We start from the raw sequence: 26,753 nt of genomic DNA on the forward strand, positions 1-26,753 counted from the left end.
ACAGAATTTCTGACTGTGGTTGAAGATGCTCCAGATGAAAAGAACAGACCACATGGACCCTGCATTCACTTCCCATCTTCTTCTCACTCAACAACTCTCCTGTAGCCATTAGAGTCATTTCTCCAAGGGTAGGAGGGACCGACCGACGTTGAAATTACATCTATGGGTTAATAGATGTACACGGTTTTAAAACATTCCTTGTGATTTTCACCAACTGCCGAGTCTTACCCCTTAACAAGGTGACAAAGACTTTGGGGGGCGGTGGGGATACAACCACGATTCTGTTTGTTTCTCTGTGTTCATTGGGCATCTGGGTACTGATGAGCCCATCACCAGTGCTGAGTAGATCAGAGGTATTTGATAAATACCGCTTGTCATTCTTCTGTCTCCTATGAAAAATAAATATATCTGCTATTCTATAAAGGAAAAGGATGAATATGATTTATTGATTTCTTTTATTTGCCATACTCGTACTCCTACCCCAATCATATTAAAACCTATTCTGTAGTCACTGCTCCTACCAAAGCAATGGAGGGAACGAACAACACCTTTAAGAGAAAACACGTAAACTATAAGAAAACACCCAAACACCTGAAGGAACAATTAAACAACAAATAAAAGACTCACAGGGTCTACACAGAAAATCAAAACATTGATTTCGGCGGGGAAGGAGTTACTCAGCCAAGGTTATATTTGTTAGCCTGGAACCAAAGCAGGTAGTTGGAAGGAATTCACAATTGAGAGAGCAACACTAGATCCCCCTCCCCCGACCCCATAATCTATTTTAGATCAAGAGTACTTTGAGGCAAGAAAGCACAATCAGCCGAGACTAGCCGACCTTTGCAAAGAACTGTGGCTGGATAACGTCATAGTTTGGTTCCTATTGTATATAAAACATGAAAGGAAGCTCTCCCCGTCGCCCTCTGCTGAGTTACGCCCCTCCCTGCCTTCAAAGTCAGAGCAGAAACTACCTCTACCACAAGCCTGCAAATGGAAGACGTGTGCGAGTGCTGTGTTCCCACGTTCCAGCAGGGAAACAGCCATCTGGATGGAAACGGCAACGGGACAACCAAGCTAAAAACGTGGATACCATACAGCAGGGCACCTTTCCCCTCTCTTCGAGTCTGTTGTTCTTTCTGTGACCACCCCTCACAGTCTGTCACGTCAGCTTAGATAAGCGGGAATTGACGTTTCTAGTCATGCTTTTATTCTCAGGTTAAAGACACAAGCTCATTTTATCTACTGTAACTGTAATCCATCCAGCAAGATTCTTTACGAATTTTACTTCTTATCGACTAATATTAAAATTGTTTCCAATGGTCTGATTCCAGGCATTGCTAGGCCCTCAAGAGTTGACTGTGTGCTTGTAACAAAGCCTCTCTCTCTGGTGAAATCCCACTTCTCTGTCTCTTCTCCCAGGCCATACCCACGCAGAGACCAAAACCATTCAACTCCAACTACTTGCCCAAAGGAGATACTTTATAGAAACTCTACCACAAGACATTCCACTGGCCTGGCAAGGGGTTTTGGTTTGGTGTTTTGCAATGCATAACACTTCATGTTTCCATCTATGCCCATTTTGTTACAACTGCAAACTTAAAATGTCTTTTCTGTTCTGTTGTACTTAGCTGAATACTATTTTCTACTATTTAAGACAAAAATTATCTCTTTTTTTCCTCATCTAATTTAAACACCGCTTTTCCACAAAGAATCCTTTCTTCCTCACCATCCTGTCTTCCGGGGAGGTCACCACTGACTGGCCCTGGTTGGGCGAGGTTGTAGGAACATTTTCTTTGAACACTGTCTTTGATCAGTAAATTAGCTATGTAAGGGTAGTGGAAGCTGAGGAGAGAGATGGTGTTTTATTTTATCTTACTCTATTGACCATGTTAAAATTTGGGTGAAGGCACTCTGCCTTGTGAAGTACCTACCACTCATTGACATTACCTTAAGGCCTTCCTCTGTGTGACCATCTTAAAGACGCCACAGTTGTTTACACACTGGAATTTATTTCAGATCGAAGAAATGAGTTAGCAAGAGCTTCCCCCACCCACACTGGGCCTCAGGAGTTTCAATGCTTACATGTTTGACCCTGAAGCTTCCTTGCTTACATTCCCTTCTAGTCCTTCCCCACCCCTACCTGCAGCACCTTGCTCCCAAAGCCACATAACCCATAAACTGGGCTGGAACACAGAAGTGCTTAGTGTGCAGGTCCCTGGTTCAATCACGTTTCCACTTGTATCCTTCCCTTCCCCACTCAACCTGACATTTATCCTTGGCCTCTTTGGCACCTCTACATGGGGAAATTCTGAGTTTTGTGTCCTGTTTGCACCTGGCTGTCTACAGTTGTCTGCAGTTGTCTTAGTTGACCTCTCTTGTCATTCTTCCTTCTCAAATGTTTTAGTGTTCCATTCTCTCTCTCTCTCTTTCTCTCTCTCTCTCTCTCTCTCTCTCTCTCTCTCTCTCTCTCTCTCTCCTCTCCCTCCTCTTTATTTTTCATTTTTTTTGTGTGTGTGTATTGATGCTTTGCCTGCTTGTATAACCATGTGAAGCTGTTGACAGATCTTGGAGTAACAGACAGTTGTGAACTGTCATGTGGTTGCTGGGATTTGAACTTGGGTCCTCCGGAAGAATAGCCAGTATTCTTAACCGCTGAGCCATTTCTCCAGCCCCCACAGCAATTCCTATAAAGGAAACTATTTAATTGGGATTTGCTTACAGTTTCAGAGGTTTAGTCCACTGTCAGCATAAAGGAGATCATGGTAGCAAGCGGGCAGACGTGGTACTGGAGAAGTTCTTACTACCTCCAGATCTAAAGGCAGCAGCAAGAGAAAGGCAGTGGGCCTGACTTGGTTCTTTTGAAACCCCAAATCCCAACCCCAAGAGACACGCTTCCCCTAACAATCCCACAGCTACTCCAGCCAAGCCACACCTTCTAATCCCTCCCAAGTAGCATCACCCCTTGAAGATTGAGCAGTCAAAACATAGGAGTCTATTGAGGGTATTATTATTCAAACTGCCACAGCAGCTCATCAACTCTGAGGACATAACTCAGTGGTTACGAGCACTGGCTGCTCTCAAAGAGGTTCTGGGTTCAATTCCCAGCAACCACATGGTGACTCATAACCATCTACAGGGGGATCTGGCGCCCTCTTCTGGCAGGCAGGTGTGTATGCAACAGGGCATTCACACATCCATAAATAAACGTTTACAAGAGAAAAAAAAGGACAGAGTGTATTGTTTTTGTGCCGTAAGACCATTTCCTTTCCCGGGCCTGTTTCCTTCCTTTCACTATATGCTAACTCTCTTCTCCATCTTCTGGATTCTCTTTTTTCTTACACCCCAAGTCTGGATGTCCTCAAGGTATTAGAAGAATCATATCATTTTATCATTATATACCAAGGACAGACTGCACTTTAACGCTTTTTTGTTTGTTTGTTTTGTTTTCCTGGTATCCTTGGATTCGTTCTCTAAAGGTTCGTTCTGGCCTTCTACCACCTCCTCCCATTTTTCAAAGTATACAGAGAACACTCCATCTAGACGCCCACTCTATCTTGCAGCCTTCGGGATGATGTCAGTCTGGAACATGTCGAGTGGAAGGGCATGAACTCTAACCAGGGAGATGGCTTGTCTGAAAAGGCAGTTTTCCACTAAGACCAGTTGTCTTAAAATGTCGCAGGTTTTGACTCTGCCTGTCTAAAGCATTGTTAGGGACATGGTGCTGTGGGATGTCAGACCAACCGTACGAATACCACCTGTGTGGTCAGGGTCATGGTGCCTGTACATTTCCTGTCCTATTGTAGTTCCCATCTGGCTGGACAGTTTTTAGGACTGATATTATGCAGCAGAAGAGAATTTTCAGATGGCTTATTGCCCTACCATGCAAAGGGCTATTCTTTTTTTTTTTCTGTTTACTTTCCTGAATATTTCTCCTTAATCTTCCTTACTGCTCTTCTCTCTCTGCCCCCAACAAACTACTCCATTGGACTCTATCTTTCCATCATTCTCATTCTCCTCCCACAACTACAACAGACAGTACCCTGTCAATGTGCTCTCTGGTCTACAGGGCTCCTAGTTCCGTTAAATTTCACCCTCACACCGGACAACAACCTTTTAGTTAAATCCGTTTGGATGTCTTATTCATCAGGTTCCAATACAACGTGCTCAAAGTAGATCTGATATTACTTTTCTCTTTCCAAACCCACTCTTCCTTCCTGTGTTAATTAACTGCAACATTATTCATCCAGTCACTGGAACCAGCAATCTGTGCTCGCCTTAACCACCTCCTCTCCCTCCTCCCCCGCAAGTGATTTATCAGCCAATCCACCCAGCTTTATCTCACGACTGTTTGTCAATCTCTCCCTCCATTCTTCTGGCTCAGCTCATCATAACCGCATCCTTGGAATATGTCTCAAACAAACTTGGTGCCCTCCCTGCTTGCTGATTGGTGCTGTGGGTATGGTCCTTGAAATACAAATCTGGCGAGGTCCCAGCCTTCCCCTCATGACCCCCACATACAGCATTGCCAGGATTCTTTGCTGTTGATCTCATCAGTCCATGCTTCTCAGCACAGCTTCTGAAGACCCCTTGCCACCTTTCGTTCGCCAGAATTCCCAGTCCTAGTCTACTTTGCCCTAAGCATTTGGTTAAAACTGGAGAAAAATGCTTATTTTTCTCCATGTATCCTCCTAGTCTTCCACCTCCCATATTCACTGTCATTTAAATTGTGAATCAGACATCCACGCATGCTCCTCTTCCTCCCTCGCTGGTAACACCATGGTAAAATTATTCCATTGTTTTTGGTGGAGATAGAGTGATAATCATTTCTCAGTTAATTTTTTATATGTGACTGCATGTGTGCATGTGTGTGTGGTGTATATATGTGTTCATGTTTGTGTGCGTTGCTACATATGTGTATGTACATATATTTACATTATTGTGTGGGTTTGTGTATGTGTGTATGTGTGTACATGTGCACATGTTTGTGTTGGTTTATACATATGTGCATGTGTGCATGTGTGTATGTGTAAGTACACATGTAAATGTGTATACATGTTTGTGTAGGTTTACACCTGTGTGCACATGTGCATGAGTACATGTACATGTTTGTGTGGATTCATATGCATGTATCTGTGTTAAGTATAAGTGCATGTGTGTATGTGTGTAGGTGTTTGTGTGGGTTTGTGATGTGTGTAAGTGCATGTGTGTATATCTGTACATGTTTGTATGGATTTACACATGTGTGTATGTGTGATATGTATAAGTGCATGTGTGTGTACGTGTATATGTTTGTGTGGATTTACACATGTGTGTATTTGTGTTATGTATAAGTGCATGTGTGTATATGTGTAGATGTTTGTGTGGGTTTACATGTGTGAGTGAGTGCATACACAGGCATGTGGACACCTTTCTCCATTATTCTACTCCTCATTTTCTGAGACTAGGTCTCTCACCAACCCTGGAACTCCCTGATTCAGATACTGGTTGGCCACCAAGTTCCAGCCATCTTGCTGCCTCTGGCTCTCTAGGGTTTGCAGGACAGGCATGTGCTACTGAATTTGACTTTATGTGGATGCTATGGATATCATCTTGGGTCCTCATGCTGTTGACAGGCACGTCACCAATGGAGCCCAGCCCTCAGCTCTATCTCCTTGCTTTTAGAAAGTAAAAGAATTAGCCACTGTCATGTAAAGAAAAAAGGATGTTCTTCCCCCTCCTGCTTCCTGCATAACAGGGACCAGCGAGACCGTGGCACAGTGGTTCTCGTCTAAACAATCCTACCTCCCCTTAATCACACTCCTGCCCACCCAGTGTGCAGTGTAGACACCCAGAGCCAGGTCAAAAATGAACATTTGACAAGATTTGGGCTTTGTGAAAACTACAAACATTCAACTCTGCAGAATTTGGGGGGAAATTTCATTCAAGGGGATTTTTCTTCATGGAGTTCTGGGGCTCCCTGCAGTTGTTTTGACCAGAAGTGATGCTAAAAATAGCTTTCTGGGAAGCAGTTCCCATGAACGTTCATTTAATTTTGTCGTGGCGACTCAGCATCAGCTCTCAATGCCAGTCTTTGGCTGGCTTCCGTGCAAAGGGACATCCGTCTGCTGGTCACTCAGTGGCCTCCTAGGTGCTGCCTGGAGTCATGTGCGGTAGATGCTGTGTTAGAGAAGCATGTGTGGTTAACAGCTGTAGCTGGCTAAAAGACTGTGGTGCTTTGAAAGAGAAAGGCCCCAGTAGGCTCACAGATTAAAATGATTGGTCATCAGGGAATGGCACTACTTGAGAGGGACTAGAAGGTGTGGCCCTGTAGGAATAGATGTGACCTATTTTTTTTTGAAGTTTTGAATTTCATTTTTATTGGTTATTTTGTTTACTTACATTTCAAATGTTATCCCCCCTTCCCAGTTTCCCCTCCCCGAGCCCTCTACCCCCTCCTTCCTCACCCCCTGCCTCTACGAGTGTGCTCCTCTACTCACACAACCACTCCTGCCTCAGTGGCCTAGCATTCCCCTATCCTGGGTCATCACACCTCCACAGGACCAAGGATTCCCCTCCCAGTGATGCCAGTTAGGCAATCCTCTGCTCCCTCTCCATCTGGAGCCTTGGGTACCCCCTGTGTATTCTTTGGTTGGTGGTTTAGTCCCTGGGAGCTTTGGCAGGTCTGGTCGGTTGATATTGTTCTTCCCATGAGGTTGCAAACCCCTTCGGCTCCTATGGTCCTTGCCCTAACTTCCCCATTGGGGTCCCTATGCTCAGTCCAATGTTTGGCTGAGAGCATCTGCATCTGTATTGGTCCCTCTCTGGCAGAGCCTCTCAGGGACAACTATACCAGGCTCCTGTCAGAAAGCACGTCTTGGCATCAGCAATAGTGTCTAGATTGGGGTCAGCAGATGGGATGGATCCCTAGATAAGGCAGTCTCTGGATGGCTTTTCCTTCAGTCCCTGCTCCACTCTTTGTCTCTGCATTTCCTTTTGACAGGAGTAATTCTGGATTAATATTTTTGAGGTGGGTGGCCCCATCCCTCAATTGGGGGCCCTGCCTATCCACTGGATATGGTCTCTACGGGTTCTATCTCCCCTTTGTTAGGTATTTTGGCTAAAGTCCTCCCTATTGGGCCCTGAGATGTGTGTGGCCTTCTTGGAGGTGTCATTGGGGATGGGCTTTATGATTTCAAATGCCAGTTGCTCTCGCTCCCTGCTGCCTATGGATCTGGTTATAGAACTTACCATCTCTTCAGCACTGTGTCGGCCCGTGTGCCACCATGCTTCCAGCCATGATGATAATGGACTGAATCTCTGAAAATATAAGCCAGCCCCAATTGAGTGTTTTCCTTTATAAGGTTGCCTGGTGTCTCTTTGTCTCAGTTCGAGAATCAATTACAAGATAGAACTACATTGTGTCCAGAGGAAAAGATTTCCTTCTGGAAAGGCCCAGTAAATACTCTTTCCCCATACAGCAGACCCCTCTCTCACTGGGCACTTAGTGATCCAGACTTGAGTTTACTTTCTAACTCACTCCTGCGAGTATCAGCATAATCCGTGTAGCACAACACTATCCAGGCCAGATCGCAGGAGAATCTTTCATACATGGCATCTGGACCAAACATCTTGGATCTTAATGTGAGAACCTCCTTTAATGTTCCCAGATGGGGAAGAGCGCGAGATGCCTGGGTCCTTTCAGGAGATCCCCTTATCTTGGAGGGTGAGTTTGTTTAAAATGTCAGTAGCCAGTGGAACAAAGGATTCCTTGTATGATGAAGAACCTTTTTGAATTTATTTTTCTACCAAAAAAAAAAATATGTGAATTGAAGAAAACTGTCTGCAGGGAAAGCAGCATTTAAAAAAATTAATCACAGTTTTGGATTGCTGGCATTTGCAATTAATACGACTTGTGTTTCTGCTGGTGATCCAAATGGCAGGTAGAGGGTATTTTGATTTAATTATGTGCTCTCAGCATTTTTCCCATACCACCAATTTAGGCTGTCTAGACAGTGCGGTTGCTCTATGGTGAGTGGGCTTCCCTCTGGGAATTCCTTTCTTTTGGACCATGGAGGAAGTCTCCGCAGACCTTGAAAAGCCTTCCCACATAAGTCTCTGTGCCGTTATACTCCAATATCTGCGGTGCCACAATGCATTAATACATCTGTATCACATTAATACTGTATTAGAGCAACGCGTGGGTAATACGATATAATAAAAACACGGCTGAACCCCAACGTCCTCACGTGGCTCCGCGAGATGAGAAACAGTGTTGTCAGTTCCAGCTCACAGGCCTCGTGCCTGCGGAGAGGCAGAAGAGACCCCGGGTGCCTGCCGTGAGCAGTACAAACAGCCACGTTCTCCGACAGACAGCAGCGGTGCTGCTGCCCAGAGATAAAGAAAGCAGACAGGCAGACTAGCTGCCTTGTGGGTCCTCGGTGTTTTCATAACTCCCAACACCCTCCTCTTCCACATTGTTGGTTTGTCATCCTCCAGTAATTGTTCATTAATCACTGCTCCAATTGCTCGGGACTCTATAACATTCCCTGCCAAAAAAGTATTGCACAAAATAGGTGAGAGGTTCCTTTTTCTTCTTCTCTCTTTTTTTCCAAAATAATGTCCTTAAAAAGAACTTGGATCTTGAGCTTTCGAAACGATAGGAAAAAGCATAAAGGGAGAGAGGGGGTGAGGGTAAGGCTTTTCCTAAAAGCCAAGTTCGCTGGAGATAATTTCATTTCCAAAGTGAAAAACACAAAGGCCCAAGCCTCAGCCCCGCCCGATTTCTCTAACCACATTTCCATTCCCTCTCTAGCCCGGTCTGGCGAAGTGCGTTTCTCTTGCCGTTGACTCAGCTCTCGAAACCTTTCCAAAGAAAGAAATGCTATAACGTTTCGGGTTAATGGATTCTATTGTGTCATCCGGACTTTACAGGGACTAACCTTAAGCTCCATTTGAAATTAATTATCCCGGACTTTCACCGTCATCACTAGGAATTAAAACCAGCTGCTCACCTCTGCTTAGTCACCTTCTTGTAGCATGTAGGTAGGTTGGCCTTTCCATACGTCTACGCTACCCGGGCCCCGTTCCTGTGACCTTTCTTCAGGAAGACGGCTTTCCAACCCGTTCCTCATTTTCACTGAGCTTCTTTGGATGAGCTCCAAAGTCTCTTTCCTTGGGTGGGCCCGCCGTTTTGAGATACCAACGGCTGAGCGGCGGAAGCCACTTCACGGGAGATGTGTAGCGTGCCCGCCTGGTGCCATTCTTTGCAAGGGGTCACGTTTCATCTCACACACTCCTGCTGTAAAAATCCAGTAGAAATTAAAAATAAACTGTGTAAGAGCGTTCACCCTCGGCTCACTTCCAAGAAAACACTCAGATCTACTGAAGATATGACTCGTTTCCCAAAAGTCTACATGTCAACATAGATTTCAGAGAGCATCTCTTAGGGCGCACGGAGGAGAGAGTACATTCCTTCCCTTGTTTATCTTTTCATTGTATTCGAGAATATTAATCCAGATGCCTGCTGTTCCCTGTTATGGTCCAGAGACAAACGAACTGAATGCATTGTCTTGCTTATCTGGCTGCTTACTCTGAAGAGCCTTTACCAGAGAGACGGTGTGTGAGTAGTTTGGTCACTGATTGTGGCCCTTCTGTAAGCAAGTCATTGAGTATACACTGGTTGAGGTAGCCAGTTTTCTGTCACTATAACAGAATACCTGAGGAAAATGATCAAAAAAGAGGACAAGGACCATTTATTTTGTCTCAGAGTTTTGAAGGTTCCAGTCCATGATCTGTGAGTCTTCCAAGCTCATGCCTGGGACGAAATACGTACATCATGGTTAGAGCATGGATTAAGTAAAACTACACAGCTCACAGTCAGAAGCAAAGGGAGACGAAGAGGAGACTTAGGTCCCTCAAGGGCACACTTCAGTGACTGACAGACATCCCACCAAGACACACCTCTTAAAGGCACCTCTGACTTCCTAAAAGAACTACTCTGGAAACCTAACATTTAGCACATATGGTTGGGAAGGACATTTAAGATCAGAATTGTAGTGCTGACCTTCTCCAGATAAATTTTATCATCTCTGACAGATGAATAATGACTTTTTTTTATCGCTATGGAGTCTGTAGAGTTTAAGTGTGTATGTGCGTGCATGTGTGCATGGGTGTGTGTGTATGCATGTAAGTGTGTGTGATACATAATGCAACAGAGTGGCTCATTATTATTCTTTCCCAAGATCATTCATACAGCAAAGGGTTTTATCCACTGATGGAGATGCTTTGAGCGTTGCAACCAGAGAAAGTGGTTATTACGATGCGGTAGGATGCGTGTTATGATAAAGTTAGAAGCGGAATGTCCTGGGAAAGCAAAGAAGCGAGAGGCTGGGCTTCTGCGCATATGCTTAGAAACTTATAAGATGTATTATTTGTATGATCTAAGTGATGTAATTACGGATATGTGGAAATTCGCCAGGTGGGAAATTGGAAGTGGGTATCCCAGACAGAAGACAGGAAACCCTCCAAACCCCTAAGTACAAAGTCAGTACCAGGTGGGAGAACCATGGGAGACCAGGAACATTCTAGAAAGATGGCTGAGTGGATATATTGCCAGTGATGTAGACAGACAGCTAGCCTTGGCCCAGAAATAAAAGCACAACATTAGAACTTGTGCTGAAGTCAAACAAGAGAGCCAGCAAAAAGTCATGAAGCCATTATTCTTTTTTATATGTAGATAAAATATAGCTATTCTTAATCAATTTCTTTACTACAAAATCTAATACTTCTGACAATGAAGGCACACCTAATAAGACAATGTGTTTTTAAGGTTTTTTAAATGATTGGAAACATGCCATTTGGCTTTACTGACTCACGTGTACTCCTGATCGTACTCATTTTCAATCGCTAAAATATTTGCATGGTCAAGCGGTCATTAACTTCAACAATGCTGCTTACAGAAGTGGAGATGACAAAGGGTCCTATAAACTTTGTATGTTTGTTACCACCCCCACCAAGGTTCTTAATGGTTTAACCCTTGAAGCTCCCATGGATGAGTTTACTTCTGTCCCCTGAACCTAGAAAGGAAAGATCTTGAAAATGGTTCAGTTGTCTCTTCACTGTTTGATGTGAAGCACTGCCTTACCTGGATTCACAATCCTTCTGCCTTAGTTTCCTTACTGTTAGGGTTACAGGCATGTGCCACAACACCTAGCTGGTCAATATTTTCATGGAAAATATAGGTTAAACCAAATACTTTTCGTATCTATTCTATCTATCTATCTATCTATCTATCTATCTATCTATCTATCTATCTACCTACCCACCCACCCATCTATCTATCTATCTATCTATCTATCTATCTATCTATCTATCTATCATCTAACTATCATCTAACTATCATCTATGTGTTATTTTTCTTCTATCACTTCTCTCTTCTGAGTGTTCACGTATGTGCATATGTGTATGTGACATTGTGCCACCATATACAGACCTGCTCTGGGTGAGCTAGGTTAATTTTGTAAGGATGGATTAGTATATGTTGTGATGCTTAATGTTGTTTGTCAACTTAATACTATCATGCATCACCAGAGAGGCAAACCTCTGGGCATGTCTGTGATGGATTTCCTCAGATTGGCTTAACAGAGCTGGGAAGGTCTGCTCTATCTATGAGCAACTCTATTCTGTGAATGGAAATCCTGACTGAATAAGGAGAGAGCAAGCTGAGCACCAGCATTCATCTCTCTGTGGATGAAATGTGTCCACCCGCCTCAAGCTTCTGCCTCCATGCCTATCTACCATGGCATACTGTATCCCCTTAGACTGTGAGCTGCAATAAACTCTTCCTCCTTTACGTTGGTTCTGGCCATGTATCTTGGCACAGTGATGGGATAGACAACGAATGTGTATGTGAAGTGTTTAGGTTAGGGTGCACACAAGTAAGCTGAGAGGCCCCACTCTCTGCTAGCTTAAGGGCCACCAAGGGATGTAGTATAGTTCCAGTTCAAGCCAAAGGCTTGAGAACCAGGAGAGCCAATAGCATGATCTTAGTCTAAGGCTGAAAGCCCAAGAGTCAGAAATATTAATACATAATATCAGAGGCTAAAGCAGAAAGAACAAACACATTTCTATCAGTTTGGGCTATATGGACAATCATCAGATTGGATGCTACCCACTGTCTTTGGTAAGAACGATCTCTTCTTCTAATGAGTCAAAAGTTAATGTTTCTAGAAACACCCTCACAGGTACAGCCAAGTTGTCACATAAAATAATCATTACCAAGTCTACTCCTTGTCAATATGACACCCAAGGACATATCTTTTAAAAATTTATTTATTCATTTTACATCCTATTATTAGCCCTCTCCTCCCAATAACCCCTCACACTAATCCTTCCCCTATGCCCCATTCTTCTCTGAGAAGGAGGATCCCCCCCCACCAGGTACTCCTACCTCTGGTACATCAAGTAACTGAAGAACTAGGCACATCCTCCCCCACTGAAGCCAGACAAGGAGGCCCAGTTAGGGGAACAAAATCCACAGGCAGAAAACGGACAGATTCAGGGACAGCTCCTGCTCCAGTTTTTAGGGTAACTGCATGAAGACCAAGCTGCACATCTGCTCCATATATGTAAGGGCCTTAGGTCTCTCCCATGCTCACTCTTTGGTTGGAGTTTAAGTCTCTGGAATCCCCAGGCATCCAGGTTAGTTGACTCTCTTGGTCTTCCTGTGGAGTCCCTGTCCTCTTGGGGATCCTTCAATCTTTCCCCCAACTCTTCCACTTCCAAGGTCATCTAATGTTTGGCTGTGGATCTCCACCTGTTTCCGCTGGCTGCTGGGTGGAGCTTCTCAGAGGACTGTTATGCTAGGCTCCTGTCTGCAAGCATAACAGAGGATCATTAATAGTGTCAGGGACTGGTTCTTGCCTGAGAGATGGGTCTCAATTTGTGCCAGTCATTGGTTGGCCATTCCCTCTGTCTCTGTTCTATCTTTGTCTTTGCACATCTTGTAGACAGGACACATTTTGAGTGGAAGGTTTGGTGGGTGGGGTTGCTTTCTTCATCCCTCTAATAAGAGTTTTGCCTGGTTATGAGAACTGACCTTTTCAGGATCCATATCCCCGACTTCTAGGAGTCTCAACTCAAGTCACCTCCCATAGATACCCTGGAGCCTCCCCACAACCCCTGGTCCCAGGCCTCTGGGATGCCCTAGAGATACCCCTGAAGATTTCTGATTTCCTTTCTCTTCCCTGCTCTCCCTACACCTGATCTCCTGTGCCCCACCCCACTCACTTTCCCATCCCCTCTTCCACCCAGTTCCCTCCCTCCCATCACCTATGTTATCTTTTTTGTTTCCCCTTCTGAGAAAGATCCAAGCATCCTCCCTTGGGACATCCTTGTTATTTGGCTTCTATAGGACTGTTGATTATAGCATGATTATCCTGTAATTTATGGCTCATATCTACTTATAAGTGAATACATACCATGCAAGTCTTTTTGGGTCTGCGTTACCTCACTCAGGCTGATATTTTCTAGTTCCATCCATGTGCCTGCAAAGTTTCATGATGTCCTTGTTTTTAATAGCTGAGTAGTACTCCATTGTGTAAATGAACCTCATTTTGGTTACCCATTCTTCAGTTGAGGGACATCTAGGTTGTTTCCAGTTTCTGGCTATTATGAATAAAGCTGCTATGAACATAGTTGAACCTTGCAGTATGGTGAAGCATCTTTTGGGTATTTGCCCAGGAGTGGTATAGGTGGGTCTCATGGTAGAACTATTCCAAATTCTCTGAGAAATCACAATATATCTTCTTAAGCCATGCTTGCAAAGTCATAATTCTAGCTAATATGATACAACTGTCACATTTACAATTTGCATGGATCCTTCCCCAGAATAGCATGCAAAGTTCTAGGATGATGCCTACTCTTCTTGTGTCTTATCACTTCAGTGCTCTGAGGAAAACATCATGGTGATACCTAAATAATGGCATAAAGCCAGTACCCCTTATCTTACATGCAGTGGGAGTAAAAGAAGAAAAAATACAAACCACTTAGTATCTGTAAGTGCACACATGCGCACATACACATGCACACACACAGACAGACACACAGACATTCACAGCAGTAAACTCCATAAACAGGACAGCAATGTTTGCATCAATAGTCACTTGCCCAGTTACTAGTACAAATTAGTATTTACTCCATTACACACGCTGCATTCTCTTGCTTTCAGTGAGCACCCAAGTTGATCATAATTATTTATGTGCCTTGTTTTCCAGAAGTGCCATTGTTTGCCCTATTTGGGTGAGCCATTGCAGCTCCAGGGGCCATAATCACAAAGTGTGGTGCCGTGAGCTGTCCAAAATATTTTCTTGATGGCCATTATGGACTAGCAGTCTCACTTCCTCTTGATGATATGGATCAATCACTGTGATTGCTGTATGTCATGGGAACATAACTTATAATCTCTAGAGGAACAGAGCTTTGTGTATGTGCATGTATGTATATATATACATGGATATGTATGTCTATATATGTATATGCACATGCAGATACGTGTTTTGTTCCTCTAGAGGTTATAAGCTCTCTCTCAATATATGCATATGTATATGTATGTGTATATATGTATATAAACACATCTATATATACATATATACACATATATGTATGTGTATATGTATGTATATATACATAGATATACACCTATATACAAGACATATACACATACATATATACATACATATACATGCGTGTATATGTGTGTTTGTGTGTGTGTGTGTGTGTGTGTGTGCAGGCTGTGGTCCACCTCATCCAATAGTGGCTGTCTACCAATGGAAGTTCCAAGAATTCAGTCGTTTTTTGGCCCACAAGGCCAGCTGTCTGAGAGGGACTTCGGTATATGCTGGAATCCCAAAGAGGTAGACTCTAATGCTCGTGCTGAAATGAACTTCCTAGCATGAGCAAGAGCAAGCAGGCAGAGAGTGAAATCTTTTCCTACCACGCCCTTCCTATAGACCCTCAGCAGAAGGCGAGACCCAGATTAGAGATGAATCTTCCCACCTCAAAAATCGAGATCGGAATGGTTTTTCCCATTTCAAGTGATTTAATAATGAAAAAAGAATCCATCGCAGAAAAAGGAACCCACCCCATCATTTGTGTATTAGTTAATTTTAGATGTAGTCAGGTTGACAATTAAGACTAGCCATCATAATGGTTGCCTCAGCCTGCTAACCCACAGGACGGAAGAGCCTTAAACGGCCAGACGAGAGCATCAACTTTCAGTTTGAAGACATTATTCTCAAATTTTCGTTTTTTGTTTTTTTTTTTTTCTAGAATGAAGAACTTTACACAGGCAGAAAGAAGTACCCCAGGAACAGAGCCCGGGGCAGAGCAGAAATCGTGGATACTGCTATCCTATGTCCATCCTTGCTTCCTGGGCCTGGGAGAAGATGCTAGGGAAAGATCACCCCAGATTGTGTGCTGATTCTAGCATCTGGGGCCTTCGGGAAAAGCTTGCTCCAGCCCTTCAAGGTGTTGCCACCCATATGGCATTGTAACCGAGTCTTCAGAAGTCTATTTCACTGTTCTGTGAGCTCACTGCCTCGGGTGGTGGCACATATGGTAACCCCGTGAATGCTGTAAGCGTTGGCCCATCTCCACAGGTTTTTATTCTGTAAAGTAAGTCCTCGGTCAGAAGCAGTGCTGTATAGAACACCACAATAGCAGATGAAGCATTCGGTAAGCTCACAGACTCTAGTTTTGGTATACACAGTGCATTCAGGGAAGGCAGATCTGTATTCAGAGTCAGCTCTTATTCCAATAAACACAAAACATTGTCTCTTTGAAGTCATTGTAAGTAAATAAGTAACTAGCCGATTCTGCTGGAGGAACAATGCTCTGCATACAGTTCATTATTGTTGCTTTAAGTCCTTGGAGGTTAGAGCTCAGCCAGGTCTACTTTTGGGAGAGCCCACACACTCTCCATCCCTGCCACTATGGTTCATCATTTTGTTCACGGATGTGCTGGGTGATGGCAAGAGTAGCTGGGGAAGGAGGTTGACTGTCATCTATAGAACTAGTCATTCTATCCAATTACTTATGAAAATGCCCCTATGGCAAGGTTGCCTTTATCTGAGCAGTCATTTGGGACACAAATAACTTGAATTTTTTCCACTTAGGGAGGTCTATCTATAGCTATTTCCCAAGTTCCTTTGTTTCTGATTTCCCAATCATTCTGTCTAAATCCCTCATCATCATGCTAAATTGTTCATAACATCCTCCAGACACGCGTGCAGGGTGCATACCTGGACACAGCCATAAAGAGTTTAGCAGACACTGCTTCTATTTTGCTCCCAGAGAAAGCACGTATCTAGTTGGTGGCATATGCTTGCGCAAGTCAGACCATTGTGATGGCTGCTTTAGTTTTGCCATCCCTGACACTTCTTGTTCTCGTCTTGATTTTGTATTTGACTACCAAGCCAAGAACCAAACACTCCCTTTGCATTGCGACAACTCCCGTGGGAAACTTTGTCCTACACTGAAAAGCTCTCTCTCTCTCTCTCTCTCTCTCTCTCTCTCTCTCTCTCTTATATATATATACACACACACATATATATGAGACCAATAGTAGAATATATAATGCAATATATAATGTAATATGATATGTGAAATGTGACATATGACATATAATATATAATAGCAATGACTTTCCCAGGTTCTGCAGTCATATAAACAAACTATCTTACTCTGTTGGAATAAAAGAAAAATCCAAATCCCAGAAATCAACACAGTTCTGTTACTATTGCAGTACCAGACACCAGTTTATTTTTAAACTAGCTTTCCCATCATCGTGTAGAGGAGAAAATTCTGAGTAACATCTCTGAGGAAGCATGGCCACTATTATTTACCATGAGGCAAAGCAATATGCTTTGTATTTGCAGAGACAGGATGTAATACTGTACCACATCTGGGGTACTAAAGGGTGCGATTTCAGAGTTTCGTTATAGATGGGGCTGTACTCTTCCAGCGGAAGTGGGCTAATTTTGGTCTGTGTTTTAGTCAACCAACTAAACAAGCATGCTGAATTTCTCATGCTGAAAGATTAAATGTAGAATCTCTCCTTAGTGGGGACATATCAACAAATTTGACCTGATTCTTCTATTATTTCCCACGCACTAAGCATCCATTTTCCCACATGTTCTCTAAATTTCTTCCTGCTCGACTGAGAAGACTCTTGCAAGAGTATAGTTTGAGAGTAGCACACTTCTTGATGAGTCGTTCTACGCCTCTATTGTCTGTAGATCCCAAAGGGGTCTGCTAAGATTTCAGTTGAGTTAGAGCACTAAAAGAGACGAAATGCATTATGTCACTGTTGGTGGATGCTGTTGCCATTCATTGGTTGTCATTTGAGGGAAGAGATATGTAAGCCTAGAATTTTGTTTTTCAAACTCTACTTTATTTAGGATTCTTAAATCCTTCAACCTCTCACCTAACCCACCAACTAGAAGTAGGGGGGAAAAAAGGTAAATTGGAAAAGGGTGTTGTGGACCTGTTTAGAAGTAGTTCCTTGGGGATGAATCCACTCTTTGTTTTCAGGATACCAGCAGTCCAGTTCAATAGTAAACACCAAATGCAAATCAGTAGAAACAGCAAGACCCCACCAAAATGGCGCGTGTCAGCAGACATGACCAGAATGAGCCGGAATACCATGAGAAGTCCTTTGCATGTTTCTGCTGATGAAGTAGAGACCAAAGAAGACAAATGAAGACCAAAGGAGCATTGCACAGGGTAGCAATGCAAGATATTCCTCTTCCTGATCGTGGGGTGCCATTTATATCATTTCAAAACACCCAGTGCCCTCTCAAGCGTGTTTTCAGCAAAACATCACATGCCCTCTCACAAGACAACTTGGAGAAAAACATCACATGACACAACCGAGTTGTTAAAGAAACCAGAAATTTCCACTTCAGAAATTTTAGTGTTCCAAGGGATGGTGGGACTACTTCTGGCTTGGAAAAGCAAGATCTCCACTAACAAAGAGGATCCACCCTAACTGAGGAATACCATGTCTTCACCTCTGACAGGATTTCTTGACCCATTTCCATCTCAGTACCTAGGAGCTCACTCTAGCCCTGTCAATGCTCTCTGTTTAACACTGTGCACCCTTCAAGGCTGGCATTTTCCCTTTCATTGCAACCCTATAGCAGAAAAAAAGGTTTGAGATTGATTTTCATTGACATCAGCCTTGTAACTATAGGAAATACAGCTCTTCCTCAGGCTAAGGCTGGAAGCTTTTGGAATATTTTGGCAGTACTCGAACTCAGAATCAAAACCCTGAATACATTTCCCTCCAACTCTTCCTAGGACATTAGGAATGAAGAGTTAATATAACTATAGTATGATTTTAAAAAGGAGTTTCTTAGGACTATCCAGTATGTTTTAGAAATCTATTAAGAGTTAATGGCTTTAGATTATGAGTGATCTCTTTCTATTGGATATGGAACCATAGTCATTTGCTTAAATCCAATCAAACTAGAGATACAACACAAATCCTGCTAGCATTAATCCAGAAAACTCATCCTTGTACTTCTCTTCCTCTGGAACTGTTCTCAACATCAACACCCGTATTAGAGTTTTCCAGAGAAACAGAAATAGCATAGGAAAGGGTGCGTGGGTAGGTAGGTGCAGATCGCATAGATTCCTTGCAATAAATTATCTTGTGTGATTATGAAGGCAAATTTCTTTCTTTAAGTTGGTGGTTCAAGAAAGCAGGTGGTGCAGATCCAGTCAGAGCGCCAATCCTGAGAAACAAAGGAGTCAGAGTGAGAGGTTAAAGGTTCCAGAGCCAGGTTTCCTGATATCTGTAAGCAGGAAAAGGCATGTGACCGGGCGTAAGGAGAGATCCAGTTCATCCATTCCGGTAGTTTGCTTTCTGTGGGTCTTCAATGCAGTTGACTTCATTCATTGCACTCATTGTAGGCAAAGCCTCAGTTTCTATATTCAGTCTACTGATTCGAATGTTTATGTCCTCTAGAGGCACCCTCAAAAGAAAAGTCATTTACCACCTACATGTGCATCCTTTAGCTCAGAAGTATTGATACGTGGAATTATTACAGGCCTTGTAGTGTCGCTTACTTGACCATGACAGCTGTTTTACCTAACACAGCAGACGGTAGTCATTGTTATTCATAGTCACCCCTGTCTTCAGCTAGCCTTTCCAGTCAGGATCTTTGGGAACCACGACAATGACAAACAGAATTTGCAAAGTGTTTTTGAGTGGCTTATCACTAATAAAATTTATTTTCTAGAATATTCTGTACTTTTTTTGTTTAAATGAAGATTAACCATTAAGGTAGTCACGGAGTGGCCATTCATTGGGCTTGGAAGCAGAGTCGCACACAGACTTCATATAGGATCCCTGAACGGAAAAATAACATATTACTCTTTAAATTGAAGAGTTCATATGTTTAGAATGAATACATTCGTAGCATCTCCTAAATGATATAAAATGGTGTTTATTCTTAGTTAAATTAGGAAGAAACTGAAATGTCATCCTTCAATTTTATCTCCTCAGCCACGAGTTACATATGAAGAAGTGCAGTGTCTCCAGGCCAGCTTCCGCTCTTTCTGATGTGCACATTGCTTATCCACAAAAAGTGACGGGAGCTCCTGCCTGTGGAAGCTCTGGTGACTGTGACAGCATCAACCTGCTTTCATCTGTGATGATGGCGATAATCCACTTGTGAAAGCACTTGGTGCCTCAGCTTAATTTGAATGACAGGAACACAATAGGTTCTCCTAAGCATTAACATTCTACAGTAGCGCCACATTGTCCTTCTTTGTCTGATCCTGGCTCGCACAAATTGTTCTCAGCGTTTCAAATTCCCATCAAAAACCAGAGAAGGACACCTCAAAGCTATCACATGGAAACGGCTTAGGTAGAGCTCTAAACCGCTAAACAAATGATGGAAAAGTCTCATCTATGTACCCCTTAGAGGGTCTTTACCGACAGGTAGAAGACAAAGGCTCTCCAGTTCCTAGGCAATTTGCACACCTAAATCCCGTTTTTGACTCCTGGAGTATTAGCCTTTCCGGTCCTTTGTCAGGTTTTACTTCATAATGCTGCTTGGCAAACTGTCTCAGGAAGGTTGGGAGGGCAATTCTATATTATTTTGCATTTAAAATTGAAGATGGCTCATAATCTTTCTTGTTATCTCTCATGTTAATGCATTTTTATTTATGTGTATCCCTCTGTCTCTCTGTCTCTGTCTGTCTGTCTGTCTCTCTGTCTTTCTCTGTCTCTGTCTCTGTGTGTGTGTGTCTCTGTGTGTATGTATGTGTGTGTGTGTCTCTGTGTATGTGTATGTGTCTCTGTGTGATGTGTGTGTGTGGTGTGTGGTATGTGTGTGTCTCTGTGTGGTGTGTGTGTGTGTCTGTGTGTGTGTGTCTGTGTGTATGTGTCTATGTGTGTGTGTGTGTGGTGTGTGGTATGTATGTGTGTCTCTGTGTGATGTGTGTGTATGTGTCTATGTGTGTCTATATGTGTGTGTGTGTGGTATGTATGTGTGTCTCTGTGTGATGTGTGTGTATGTGTCTATGTGTGTCTGTGTGGTGTGTGTGTGTGGTGTGTGGTATGTGTGTGTGTGTCTGTGTGTGGTGTGTGTGTGTGTCTGTGTGTATGTGTCTATGTGTGTGTGTGTGTGTGGTGTGGTATGTGTGTGTGTCTCTGTGTGATGTGTGTGTGTGGTGTGTGGTATGTGTGTGTGTGTCTGTGTGTGGTGTGTGTGGTATATGTGTGTGGTATATGTGTGTGTGTGTGTGTGTGTGGTGTGGTATGTGTGTGTATCTCTGTGTATGTGTCTCTGTGTGGTGTGTATGTGTGTGTGTGTGCGCGCGCGCGCGCCTGTGTTTATCCATATATACATTATATGCTTACAAGTACCTGTGGAGAACAGAAGGGAAGAACAGAAGAAAAGCAAGGGAGTTCTTTGTTTTTGTTTTTGACAAAAATGAGACCCAAACCCAGCCAGAAAGCCATTACTAAACCCTGCAGCTCTGGCATTCAGAACATGTGACCTCATGACAGCAGCTCAGGCTGGCATGGGAAGCCATTGCACAGACATATTCGCGCCAGTGGCTTTTCTGGACCTCTTCACTGCCCTGAGATGTCTTTGCACCGTGGGTTCACAGCTTCCTGCATTATGTTCTTGGGGCCTGCTTGCAGACATGTTGGCCCTGATAGGTTACCTAGTTACCTTAGGATAACCTTTGTAATTTGGGGGGAAGCCTCCATGGTACCTTACCTCTTACATTCTTCGTACATGTAAAAAACAGTTTCACGTAGGAGAAGCCAACGCCCACCATAGTCAGTGCTGAGGAAACGGAAGCAGCTCCACGCTGCCATTCTCCGCCACCGGATGAGTTCCTTTACTTCTTTAGCGTCTTGGACTGAGGCTAAACTGGTACTTCTGGCTTTGCTGCGGAAAGAGTATCAGGCACAGCCAGTATGAAGCAGAATCCGCTATTTTATTAAATAGAGTAAGAAAGAAATTGTCTCCAGAGCGAATGTGCGCGGGTGGTCATCCCTGAAAGAGAGGAGCGCGGGTTGAGTGTGCTGCTGGTGGCTGGGTAGGATGTGGAGAAGCTCGCTGGAACCCCACTGCTTACCAGGTTCCTGGGGACCTCACTCCCCTCAACCTCTCTCTGTCCGGCTCTCTGAGAACTGAGATGACAGGGTGACTCAGGAAGTTCCTGGAACTGGATAACAATCTGGTAAAAACTAAGCCCCAGAGCTTCTCGTGTTGCCCAAATGGTACTAAAGTACATGATTCTCATTGTAAACGGATATCTGGGGAGGTTCCTAGAAGGTTGTAGCTTGTAAAGTTGGGAAAGAGAAAGGCTCCAGTAACTGATAAACATACCACAGCTCATGCTGAGCTACTCACTGCTGGGCGGTGCCTACCCGGCTAATCACTGAAGTGGGGGACTTCTTCATAGCCATAGTCAGATCCCCAAATACTTTTGTATTTTGAAATTCTGCCTCACCATCAGCGTGTCTTCCCCCTTGAACCTTGTCCACAGTAGCCTGTGGCATGTGGGCGGCTGAACTCGTGTAAACTCTTCCTTGGGGGAGCAAGGACACTGCAGAGCCTCTCTCCACGCAATTAAAGCCCTTTAAATGAGTTTATAATTTCTTATCTTGGAGCTGTGATGGAAGATGGGGGGATGTAACCAACTCCTGAGATAGCCCAGGAATCAGTCCTAGCGTAACACTGGCTTTCTTTTTAAAGGCATGAATAATATTAATGCACACCCCCTCGTGTACTGCTCTCCACTTTGCTTCTGCACCACGCCATATGTGTTTCAGATCCTCCCACTCTGCATTTTATTCCCAGTACCATGCCGCAGTTCCAATGTTGGGATGGCTCGAAGTCACCTCTACCAAACGGATCAGTCCATCGTCTTTAAACTTCAGCACAAAATATCAGGGCATGGACAAAACACATAGGGACCTCAGAGTGGACCACAGCTGGTCTCTAGCCAACTCCCATCTAAGCTTCCTATCCAGCCAAAGCCCCCCTGAGCCCAGTCTGTACCTCCCATTTCTTGCACGACACTGATCCTCTAGGCTCACATCAGAATTTTCCTTTGCTGCACTGCCTCCACAGCCCCTCCATCCCACTGCTCCAAACACTTCCAAATCCCTCCCACGAATCCGTTCCAAAGGCTTCAGAACCAGATTGTCACAGTCAGCCGTAGCAAACATCCCACTTCTCTGGTATAATCTTTCAGTATTGGTTTTACTATCACTCTGAACGACTGCTGAGACATCACTTCGGTGAGGAAGGCTTTACCCTGGCTCACGCTGTCGGGGGTGGGGGTAGGGGTGGCCATGGCTGCCTGTTGAAAGAATGTCAGAAGGAAAGTGAGTAGATTACAGTGACATTTTGGGACCCTGCCTCGATGACAAATCCCATCATCTTTCTTTCTTGACAACCTTATCCTTCTCAGTTACTTCAGATCCTAGAGTATCCCAGACTCACTCCCTCAGACATTTACTGATGTCATTCCTTCTGGCTGTTTCACAATGGCCAAGTAAGTTTTTTGTCTAATTCTTGAACACTTCTCTTTTCTTAAAAAAGGGCCTACTTGTTTTTATTATATATACATAATATAATGTATATTGATGTGTGTGTATATATATATGTTTATATACGTGTGTGTGTGTGTGTGTGTGTGTGTGTGTGTGTGCCTTCATGTATGCTGTGTACCATATACATGCCTGGTGCCTGAAGGGGTCCTGAAAATGCATCAGAGGCCCTGGAACTGGTGTTACACGTAGTTGTGAGCTTCTGCTATGGATGCAGGGAGCTAAGCTCTGGTCCTCTGCCAGAGCAGTAAGTGTTCGTAACCACAGAAACACCTCTCCTGCCACTTCTTAACCCTCAAGATGGTGTGTGCCCATCATGTGGAAGCGTGTTGCCCATGGATGGCCTATAAGAAAGCGCTTGCTCTCCCAGTCCCTGGCTTGTCCCCCTTAAGGGATTACCAGCCAATTGAGGAGACCCTGCTTTATTCCTCTTTGTATTCTTGCCGTCTTAGGTCAGGGGCAGCTAGAAGAAAAGACCCAACAAATACTTACTGGACGGCAGGTGTGCATAGTCACTAAGTTCACTGAAAGTCTCTACGCTCGGCACTGTTTAGACTCTGAAGGACTCAACGTCGTAGTCAGAAGAAGAGCAGATTTCCCTCTATCCTGCGCGCCAGTCTATTTTCACATGAAATCCAATCGCGCAATGACAACAGCAAGTATTACTGGCATAAAGACATTTGTCCACACGAATCCTGACTCTTTCTTGGCACCTAAGTTATGGCTCACGGAGATGAGAACATCATGGAGATGTTCACAGAGGCAGGCAGCAGTTTCCACCTGAAGGGCGGTTGCCTGGAAGTCTCTCGGAGTTCCTACTGAAGGTGGTCTGTAAGTTTGGTGATGTGAATCGTAAAAGATTTTAGCTATGCAAAGACAAGAACGGTTAAGGCGGGGACTGAAGAGACAGCTCAGTGGTTGGGAACATTTGTTTTATTTTAGAGGACCTGGGTTTGGTTTACGGCTCCCACGAGATGGCTCACAACCACCCATTACTCTAGCTCAGGGCATCTGATGCCCTCTCCTGACCTCTGTGGGCCCCAGCCAAGCACGTGGTATACATGTGCACAGGCAAAACACTTGAAATAAGTAAATAATTAACTAAACAAGCAAGCAAATAAATAAGTCTAAGCGTTTTGTTAAATAAATGGTCAAGTCTCTAGAACCTGGATGAAATGTCCTAGCTTAAGGACACATCATTATGATGTCAGATTGGGGTTCAAGGAGCAGAGCTTATGTAATGGAGAGGGAGCAGGGGGAATCACATGAGGAATTCTTTCTTTGTCTTGGGCCGTGAGGGTCTCTGGAGGACATTCTACCGCATGTTAAAAAACTGTGTGTCCAGATGCCTGTGTGAGTTTCTTCTAGGTCTTGTTCCACCTCTAAATTTCATTTTCCAAAGTATTTAATCTCTAAACAGTATTCAAAGGGTCCTGGTTTTAAAAACCTTTTTCCCCCTCTTCCTGAGGTGAGCCAAACAGAATAGATACTTATGGATGGATGGTGGGATGGGGGACTAGGATACAAGGATTGACTGGGGATGGGGAGGGAGGAGGGAGGAGAGGAAGAACATATAAGGAAGGGCAGCTAAAACCAAGGACCATTTTGGGGGTTCTATGGGAACCTAATTCAATCGATGCTTTCTGTAATATATACATGTATGAAGGCTCTCTTGATGAAATTATTAAATAGCCCCAGTTGGACATCTCTCAGCACCAAAGGAAGCTCCTATTACCAGAAATGGGTTGCAGTTGATTGAGGGGTTGGCCAAAGGGTCTCCATGGGAACCACCGAACAATCTAGTTTATTGCCAAGGCTACTGATTGTTCTCTGCAAGCTGATGGTGAGGCCCTAATGCTGAAGACGACACTTGCATAACTCATCGAACACAGAGAAGTCAAACTGGTGCCTACCTTAGAGCCTTCGCCCCTAAGGACCAGAGTTCATGGCAGTGGGTTTAGTCGCACGCTGCATGCGACTAAAGGAGAGAGGTAAGGACCAACACAGCAGAAACCTTCACTCTACAACGGTGGCCTTCCTTCAAGATGTGCTAGTGCACTAGCAGCGAAAGCTCGGTTTTGTCTTCTAAGGAAGACCGAAATGGTGTGAATTTGGACCGCAGTGGAAGTGGGGAGGATGGTGCAGGAGATGGGGGAGGAGAAACTCTAATCTATTATATGAAAAAAAAATCTATTTTCAACGACAGAAACATAGAAAGGGGAAACCCTAAAATATTTATTTTAAAATTATATTAAAATCGTTTTATTTATTTACATCCCAGCCATTGCCCCCCTTCTAGTCCCTCCTCCCACAGTTTCTCCTCCCATTGCTCCTCCCCCTTACCTCTGAGAGGGTGCTCTTTTCCTCACTGTGCCTCCCCCTTCCCCTGAGACCTCAAGTCTCCAGAGGATTAGGCACATCAGCTTCCACTGAGGCCAAACGAGGCAGTCCTCTGCTATATATGTGTTGGGGCCTCCGACCAGCCCATGTATGCTGCCTGGTTGGTGGCTCAGTCTCTGAGAGCTCCCTGGGGTCTGGGTTAGTTGAGACTGCTGGTTGTTTCTTCACTTATTGACAAAGCTCTATATAGCAGTTACATTGATATTTGTCACATTCACCTTTTATGCATACTGACTATATAGCTTGTTTGACCTACATATTCTGGGAGTTACCTTCACCATCATTCACTCTGCAGTTGCTAATAGGGTCCTGCATATTTTATCTGGAGGGCTAGAACGTTGAGCCAAGCTTCCAAGCAATGAGTTAAACCGAGATTGGGAGCTGCTTCCTGTCAACCCATAAATCTCTGTCTTCCACAGAACCCATTTAGCGCCGCAATCATTAACTTCTTGGCAAGAAGTTGTCACTGCCCTCACCCTCACATTCGCACATTGCTCTGCGATAAGGAATCTCCCTGCCATCTGCTGGAAGTTTAACCTCAGCTATCTAGCAAAAGTCTCCTCTGCTTTCCAGTTACTGGAGCTAAGGGGGATCATCTTCCAACCCAGATGCTCTGTCTCTCCCAGGAATTAGGTGCAAGGATATTGAGTCCGCTCTTGTGGAACTGGACAGTCACCAAGAGCTGGGTTTTGAGTCGCTGCCAGGGAGAACAAAAGCCAAATTTAAAGAGTCCATCAAAGAAAGAGGTAGAAGCAAGGCAGAGAGAAGTTGTGGGAGATTTGATGAGGGAGACAAAGAAGCAAAGTGGCTATCTGCTCACTTTTTGGACCAAGTGAAACCTGAGCACGCTGCTAGCATCCTCTTTCTTGAGATTCCCCAACGTATCTCAATAAACATCCATTTGTACAGTGAATGTGGCTGTATCTCTTGTTTAGATTGTTCTTTGTAATTTGAAATTTGAAATTGAGAATTTGAAAACAAATAAACTTCCACATGGGGTAAAAGGTCAATCACTGAGGACAACAAAAGACACACAGGACATTGCCACCTGCACCTGCATTTTGGCATTTGATATTTTTTTCTTATAAATAATAAGGGTCAAACACTATAGGAGGCAAGCACAAGAGGCAGGAGTTTGTCTTTGATGTTTTATTTCCTTTTTAAGAGATATATTTTAAATTTATTATCTGAGAGGTTCATACATGTACACGGTTTACCTCCGGTCTGAACC

At 43.9% G+C, this 26,753-nt stretch overlaps 1 long non-coding RNA gene across 1 annotated transcript; it reads left to right on the forward strand.

The window, feature by feature from the left end:
* Positions 1 to 24,863: 24,863 nt before the first annotated feature.
* Positions 24,864 to 26,435, forward strand: LOC134479610 (uncharacterized). The gene is made up of 2 exons (XR_010053153.1): positions 24,864 to 25,113; positions 26,149 to 26,435. It is a non-coding gene; the product is annotated as an uncharacterized LOC134479610 (long non-coding RNA).
* The last annotated feature ends 318 nt before the right edge of the window (positions 26,436 to 26,753 follow it).

The sequence above is a fragment of the Rattus norvegicus genome, chromosome 7, assembly GCF_036323735.1.
Source record: "Rattus norvegicus strain BN/NHsdMcwi chromosome 7, GRCr8, whole genome shotgun sequence".
Lineage (NCBI taxonomy): Eukaryota > Metazoa > Chordata > Mammalia > Rodentia > Muridae > Rattus > Rattus norvegicus.